Here is an 8,801-nt window from a genome sequence, read left to right as displayed (position 1 = left end):
ACTTCATTGGCCTTAACACTGTCACAAATTTGCAAGAATTCGACAGGAATTGGTGTGGATCTTCCAGTGGAAGTCCATGGAACTTGCAACTCTGTTGTAGAAGAGAGACTAATTGAGGCTTAAGCTCAAAGTTGTTAGCTTCAATGGCAGGTACAGAGATGCTTCTGTCATAGAAATCAGAGGTAGGCATGGTAAAGTCACCAAGAACCTTTCTTGCCTCCCCTTCATGATTAGGTTCGACTGCCATGTGTTCTGCTTCTAGTTCAAATTTTCTGAGAGGTTTCTTCCAGAATGTTATCCTTTAGCTTGTTGTAAACACCTCTTTAGAGTCCTCTCAGGTTTAGGATCTGGATTAAAAAGAGGTTCTCTGTTGCTATTCCTAGTCATAAACAAGAAAACACAGATACAACAAGAAAGGAAGCTTCTATACCAGAGGATAGAGAACTCCCAGTGAGATGTGAGGGATAAAAGAAAGAAGAATGAAAATAGGAGAAGAGAGAGAAGAATTCGAATAAAGAGAGAAGAAAAATTCGAAAGTTAGAAGTAAAAAGAGAAACAAGAATTAAAATATTTTTGTTTTTATTTTATTTATTTATTTAATTCAAAAATAAGGGTTAATTAATTAAAAAGAATTGAAAATTGATTGTTAATTTTCAAAAAAGAAGAGAGAGAAATAAAGAATATATTTTCAAAAATAGAAGAAAGAGGAGTTAGTTAGGAAGTTTTGAAAAAGAAGAAAGAGAAAACAAGTAACTAATTAAGAGAGATTTGAAAATAAGATAAGATAAAAGATTAGAAAAGATTTGATTTTGAAAATATTTGAAAAAATCAACAAGATAAGATAAGAATTGAAAAGATTTGAAAAAGATTTAATTTTAAATTTTAAAAGAAGATAAGATAGAAAAGATTTTAAACTAAAAATAAGATAAGTTAGATAAGATAAGGAAGTTGAGAAAAGATAAGTTTTAAATTAAAAAGATTTGAAATCAAAATCAAAAAGTTAGTTTCTAATTTGAAAAGATTTGAAATTTAAATTTTAAAAGAAAGATAAGATAAGAAAGAATCAAATTTTAAAAGAAAATATTTGAAAAGAAGTTGAAGAAGATAAGATCTGAAATTTGATTTTTGAAAAAGATTTGAAATTTGAAATTTTAAATTTTAAATTTTAAATTTTAAATTTTAAATTTTGAAATTGAATTTTAAATTTTGAATTTGAAATAAGATAAGATTTTGAAATTTGAATTTTAAATTTTTGAATTTGAAACAAGATAAGATAAAGATTTGAAAAAGATATAATTTTTGAAAAAATTTGATTTTGAAATTTGAAATTAAGATAAGATAAGATAATAATTTGAAATTAAAATCTGAATTTTTTTTAAATTTTCAAAAATTAATTAAAATAAAGATAGAAAAGATATTTTTTATTTTTGAATTTAATGAAAAAAGAGAAAAACAACAAAAAGACACCAAACTTAAAATTTTTAGATCTAAGACACCTAATATGGGAAAACTGCAAAGAAAAACACAAAGAGATACCAAACTTAAAAATTTTAAGATCAAAACAAGAACGCTTTCAAGATCAAGAAGAACACCAAGAACAAAACTCAAAGAATTCAAAGAAAACAAGAACATATAAAAGACACCAAACTTAAAAATTTTAAAATCCAAAGACACAATTCTCGAAAATTTTAAAGAAAAGACACAAGAAGACACCAAACTTAAAGATTGACACAAGACCCAAACAAAGAACACTATTTTTGAAAATTTTTAGAAAAAGACTCAAAGAAATTCGAACAAGAACAAAAACAAGAACAACAAACTCAAACAAAAAACAAAGATTAAATAAAGAAAAGAAAAGGTTTTTGAAAAATTTTCGAAAAGAAAATAAAAGACTCAGATAAAATAAAACTAAACCTATAAAGAAAAGGAAATTTACCTAATTTATGCAACAAGATAATCCATCTGTTGTCCAAACTCGAATAATCTCCAACAATGACGCTAAAAACTTGGTTTAAGTTATTATATATTAAGATGTTACTTCAAAATTCTAATCACTGTAAGTATGTTTGGGCATACTCCATTATCTGGTATTCTATTATTATTTTGTAGATATTATGGCTGCAATGATTGCATGAACCATAAGCTTGAACATTCCAATCAATACAGAGTAAGAAGTATCTTCCTAAACAGAAAAAAAAAAAGAGTAGTTTTCAGACAAAGGAAATAAAATTTAGTATGCATACCATTTATGTTTTCCATGATAACATAACATCATGACAGAGGATCTTTGATATTTTATAGATGTAGACTATTTTAAGGTGAGGATTGTACACAGTTACCAGTCAAATTCTTTTCCACGGCAAGTCAGTTACAAAAGTAAGCAAGGTTTGCATATTTAGCCATGAAGCACGCATATACAAAGGTACAGTTAAGAGTTTTTAAATAAAATATCAATAATTTTGCTCACCTTGAATTGAAGAGCAATTTTTTTATCTAGCCTTTTGATGAGCGGATATTTTATATGCTTTTTGGCAATGTTTTCATATAGTTTTTAGTATGTTTTGTTTAATTTTTATTAAGTTTTCATAGCTTTTAGTGAAAAAATCACATTTTTGGATTCTACTTTGAGTTTGTGTGTTTTTATGCAATATCAGGTATTTTCTTACTGAAATTGAGGAGCTGGAGCAAAAGTTAGCAAAAATCTGATTCAGAGACAGAGAAAGCACTGCAGATGCTATCTGGATCTGACCTCCTGGCACTCGAAAGAGCTTTTCTGGAGCTACAAAAGTCCAAATGGAGCATTCTCAATGGCTATGGAAAGCTGACTTCTAGAGCTTTCCAGCAACATATAATAGTTTATACTTTGCTTTAGAATAGAAGGCCCAAAACTGGCGTCCAACGCCCAAGGAGAAGAGACCAGTGTCCAAATGCCCAAAGAGGACCCCCTAGCACGTGGATCTCATCAAAGCTCAGCCCAAACACTCACTAAGCGGCCCCAGAAGTGGGTTTTAGCACTAAAAGACTATTTTACCCTTTCTTATGTAATCCTTAGTTATTAGTTTAGTATTTAAAGAACTTTTACACCTCTCATTAGGGGGGATGCAAACGACTACACCATATTTTTCATTCATGCATGTATTTCCTATCAGTATGAGTTTCTAAACCTCCTAGGTTGAGGGGAGGAGCCCTGCAGAGTTCTATGAATTAATAAAAATATTACTGTTTCTCTTCAATCCGTGTTTGATTCAATTCTAAGATGAATATTCGTTCTTCAACATGATGAATGGGATAACCCGTGACAATCATCTTTGTTCTTCATACTAAGACTGCGTGCCTGACAACCACCCGTGTTCTTCTTGGGTTCGTGTGAATACTTGAATGGAAAGCATTAAACCGCCAGCTTGATTATACATCTCTTAGACGGCTAATGCATGACTTTGTTGGGGACTTCTCGAGACACCAGTTCAGCCGAGGTATGGGGAGATTAGGGTCTCTGTGGTAGAGGCTAGAACCCAAAGGCACAGCATTCTCTGATCTGGAAGATTCGACCTTGTCTGTGGCGTTTTGAGTAGGATCATTAAGGGGAATGAACTGTAGGAACTTCACCCTCAATTAGAATGGATCCACACTAACCCTGGGGTTCAGATCTGGAGGAATATTGGCGGCTGCTCAAACCAATGTCAATCACATACAGCCTGCCAGAGAAGAAATCATTCACAATTGGATAAGATAGTAATACTAGAGTTAATTCAGAAGGACAAAGCAACTCCAAGCCTTAACCACCTTCTTATCCCTTATTATAACTCAATTCACAAAGTATTTTATACACTTTTCTTTATTCCTTTTATGCAATCAACCAGTCAAACTAATTCTTCTATCTGCCTGACTAAGATCTGCAAGATAACCATAGCTTGCTTCAAGCCACAATCTTCGGGGGATCGACCCTGACTCGCTCAGGTATTACTTGGACGACCCAGGGCAGTTGCTAGTTCAGCTGTACGAAGCGTAGGAATTCCTGTACCAAGTTTTTGGCGCCGTTGCCGGGGATTGTTCGAGTTTGGACAACTAACAGATTATCTTGTTGCTTAGATTAGGTAAATTTCTTTTTCTTTACAGGTTTAATTTTATTTTATCTGAGTCTTTTGATTTTGTTCTTGTTCTTGCTTAAAGTTTGAATTTTTTTATTTTCTTTCAAAAAAATTTTTTCAAAACCTTTTCTATTTTTGGCTATGTATTTTCTTTTGATTTTTCTTACTTTAAGACTTACCTATTTCTTGTTTTATTTTTCAAAATTTCTTCAAAAATCTTTTCTTTTCTTTATTAATCTTTATCTTTTTTTTTTTAGTCTTTTGGTTTTGTTCTTGTTGAAATTTTTGAATTCTTTGAGTCTTTCTTTGAAAAAAATTTCAAAAATAGTTTCTTTTGTTTGAATCTTGTGTTAATCTTTAAGTTTGGTGTCTTCTTGTGTGTTTTCTTAAATTTTTCGAAAATAGTGTTCTTGGTTTTCAAAAATTTTAAGTTTGGTGTCTTTTGCATGTTCTTGTGTTCCTTGAATTCTTTGAGTTTTGTTCTTGGTGTTCTTCTTGATCTTCAAAGTGTTCTTGTTTTCATTTTTGTTTTGATCTTAAAATTTTGAAGTTTGATGTCCCTTTGTATTTTTCCTTCTAATTTTCGCATAGTAGGTGTCCTTAGATCTAAAAATTTTAAGTTTGGTGTCTTTTTGTTGTTTTTCTCTTTCTTCATTAATTCAAAAAATAAAAAAATATCTTTTCTACCTTTATTTTACAATTATTTTCGAAAATTTCACTTAAAATTTCAAAATTTAATTTCAAAATTTTTATCTTATCTTATCTTGGTTTTAAATTTCAAAATTCAAATCTTTTCAAAATCAAATCTTTTCAAAAATCTTATCTTTTTCAAAATCTTATCTTATCTTTTTATCTTTTTTTAAAATTCAAAAATTCAAAAATCTTATCTTATCTTATTTCAAATTTCAAATTTTAAATTCAAATCTTTCTCAAATCTTTATCTTATCTTGTTTGAAATTCAAAAATTCAAAATTTAAAATTTCAAAATTTAAAATTTCAAATTCAAATTTTAAAATTCAAAATTCAAAATTCAAAATTCAAAATTCAAAATTTAATTTTCAAATTTCAAATTTTAAATTCAAACAATTTTAAAATTTATATTTTCTTAACTTCCTTATCTTATCTTTCTTACCTAATTTATCTTATCTTCTCTATCTTATCTTCTTTTAATTTTTAAAATTAAATCTTTTTCAAATATTTTTAATTCTTATCTTATCTTGTTGATTTTTCAAATATTTTTAAATTCAAAACTTTTCTAATCTTCTATCTTATCTTATTTTCAATTCTTTTCTTAATTAGTTACTTGTTCTCTCTCTTCTTTTTCAAAACTTCCTAACTAATTCTTATCTCTTCTAATATTTGAAATCTCTTCTTCTATTTCTCTCTCTTCTTTTTCGAAATTCATTAATTAATTTTCAATTCTTTTTAATTAATTAGCTTTTATTTTTGAAATAAATAAATAAATAAAATAAAAACAAAAATACTTTAATTACAATTTACACCGTTATCTTTTATTCTTTCTCTTCTTCTACCTTTCTTCATCATGAAGCCAAATGGGAATGCAGAGTTCAGAAGAATTCTGTGGTCCTATACAAATCCCACTACTGACTTCTATGGAAGAAGTATTAGCATATCCCATATCAGAGAAAGTAGCTTTGAACTAAACACTCAACTCATTACTTTAGTGCAGCAAAACTGCCAGTATTTTGGACTTTTACAAGAAGAACCTACAGAGTTCCTGGCAGATTTTTTAAAGATTGTTGACATAGTACACAATGAGGGGGTAGACCAAGATGTCTACAGACTATTACTCTTTCCTTTTGCTGTAAAGGACCAAGCAAAGAGGTGGTTAAATAACCAGCCCAGATCTAGCTTGAAAAGTTGGAAATAGTTAGTAGACAACTTTTTAAATTAATACTTTCCTCCAAGAAAGATGACCAGTTGAGACTGGACATCCAAGGCTTCAAACAAGGAGATAATGAATCTCTTTATGATGCTTGGGAGAGGTATAGAAGGATGCTAAGAAAATGTCCCACTGAAATGTTTTTAGAATGGGTACAATTAGACTTCTTCTAATATAGACTTTCAGACATGGCTAAAATGTCTCTGGACCACTCTGCTGGTGGTTCCATACATATGAAAAAGACCATTGAAGATGCTCACGAGCTTATTGAGATAGTTGCCACCAATCAACATCTGTACTCATCTGCTGAGACTTCTATAAAAGGAGAGGTTAAGGCAATATCTACTAAACCTAACCCTCCAGAACAGGATAGCCCACTGACTCAGCAACTTCACGCCCTTGCCTAGCAACTGCTGGAATTGCAAGAGGCTTTGCGAGAAACTCAAGCTTCTAACAGGAATGTAGAAGCCCAGCTGAGTCAAACGAGGCAGTAGTTATCTAAGCAGATAATAGAGAAATGCTAGGCTATTCAATTGAGGAGTGGGAAATTTTTAAACACCCAACCTCTGTACAACAAGAAAGAAAAGCTAACAAAAGAACACCAGACTGATGTCCAAGACGTCTCTGAGGGCATTGAATGCCCAAAGAAGAATGTCATTGGCATTCAATGCCAAGAAGGGGTGTCCATCCCTGGCGTTGAACGCCCCATTGGGGACACCAACAAGGGCGTTGAACGCGCGAAAGGAAATAATATTTCTGGCATTGAACGCCAAAAAGGGGGTAGCCCAAGCATTGAATGCCAGCCCAAGGGAGACCAGACATGTGCAACTGCTGGGAATACCTCTCCTAAGCAGGTTGCTGACCCTTCTCTAGGCACTATGGACATGCATCCTGCACCACTCATGGCCCTTGAGTACAAGGCCAAGTTACCATACCCTCAAAGACTCAAGAAAGTGGAAAAGGATAGGCAATTTACCAAATTCTTAGAAGCTTTTAGAAGATGGAGATCAAAATTTCCTTTGCAAAGGCTCTTGAACAAATACCTTCATATGCTAAGTTCATGAAGGAAATACTGAACAATAAGAGGGATTGGGAGGAAGTAGAGACAGTAGCTCTTACTAAGGAGTGAAATGCAGTCATTCAGAGGAACCTTCCTCAGAAACTGCAGAGACACCCTAACACTCTTCTCAGAGACACAGAAGTGAATCCAAGAGAAGAGTGTCTGGCCCTCATTAGTACCAAGGAGGCTGAGCCTCAGATGGTACACACTATTGAGGAACTAAATGAAGAAGGGACTCAAGAAGAGGCTGGGAGCACATTGTTGCACGCCCCTCTTATGGGAAGAAAGCCTGAAGTACCACACCCTCTGATGCCCCAAAAGGAGATCAAGGATGGGCAATGCTCACAGTCCTTGGAAGGCTCTGAAAAGATGCAAATCAATGTTCCTTTTGTTGAGGTTGTGGAACAATGGTCTCTATCTACTAGAAGAAACCTCTTTGATTCTGAGAGAGGAAAATTAGTGATAAGGTTACAAAAGGATTACATGGTTATCAAGGTCCTTCAACCTCCACTACCCCCTGACAAAGGAGGTACTTCCATACAGAGTACAATACTGAAGCCTCCTCCCTTGGTGAAAACTCATACAGTTTCCCCAGACATCAAACTTAAGTTTGATATTGGGCAATCATCACCCACCAAGGAGGAAGGTCCCAAGAGGAAAATGCATAGTGGATGGAGAAACAATACAAGCCCTACCCTAACAAGTAAGGAGAATCAAGCTCATCACACTAAAATAAAGCTTGTGTTTAATTGTGTGGTTTTATCAATTTTTTACCCATTTATTCATATGATAAGCATGTATTTACGATTCCTTCCCAAAATCACTCCATGGTTGAAAACTTCCTTCCCAAAGACTTTTAATTATGTATTTTAATTCTCCTTTATTCCATTCGATGCCGTGATCCGTGTGTTAAGTGTTTCAGGCTTCATAGGGCATGAATGGCTTGGAAATTGGAGAGGAGGCTTGCAAAAATGGAAGGAACACAAGAAACTAAAGAGATGACCAGCGAGCAATAACGCGAGCGCATGGCCCACGCGAACGCGCGAAGTGAAGAATTCGCAGCGACGCGGACGGATGCCTGACGCAAACGCATGGATTGGAGTCTGCACGAGTGACGCGAACGCGTGACAAGGAAAATCGCTGACTGACGCGAACGCCTAGACGATGTGTACACGTGACCTGCGCGATCTGCAAAAATAACAGAATACGCTGGAGGTGATTTCAGGCCACTTTTTGACCCAGTTTTTAGCCCAGAAATACAGACTAAACCTAGGGAACATGCAGAGACTCAGGAGGCATCCACACACATTGAGATTCATCACATTAGGATTACACTTAGTTTCAGATCTGAGTTTTTAGAGTTGCATTACATTGATAGTTTATGCTTTTGCTTAGATTTTTGGATGTTGAAAGTCATTACCTCCGTTGAAGACATTACTTTAGTTTGTTTTCTTGTTCCTTTATTTTTAATTATTTACTCATTAACTCTATTCAATTAAGTATGTTACATTTTGAATTTATTAATATATGAAGTTATTTTTATTTTAATTAATTTTAATTCTCTATTTTATTTTAATTAATTATGTCTTCTCATATTTTTATGATTATTAATTTCATGTCAATGGAGTAGAATTTCTACTTGACATGGGGGTTGATTAAGAGGTGATACTTGAGTTGAAATGCTCAAGTGCTTGGTTAAACTGGACGTTGTTGGCTAATTCCATACCTACTAACACTAGACCTCCCCAAG

The 8,801-nt window shown here is 33.1% G+C and overlaps 1 protein-coding gene across 5 annotated transcripts in view; it reads left to right on the top strand.

Moving 5' to 3' along the window:
- LOC107628375 (CBL-interacting protein kinase 24-like) overlaps positions 2,026–8,801 on the top strand; it is a 29,807-nt gene continuing 23,031 nt past the window's right edge. For all 5 annotated transcript variants that reach the window (XR_002357570.1, XR_002357572.1, XR_002357571.1 and 2 more), the window contains exon 1: positions 2,026–2,422. The gene's annotated coding sequence lies outside the window, so the exon portion shown is untranslated. The remainder of the gene's footprint in view (positions 2,423–8,801) is intronic.

This window comes from Arachis ipaensis, chromosome B02, assembly GCF_000816755.2.
Source record: "Arachis ipaensis cultivar K30076 chromosome B02, Araip1.1, whole genome shotgun sequence".
Lineage (NCBI taxonomy): Eukaryota > Viridiplantae > Streptophyta > Magnoliopsida > Fabales > Fabaceae > Arachis > Arachis ipaensis.
This window is presented reverse-complemented; position numbering and strand designations above follow the sequence as displayed.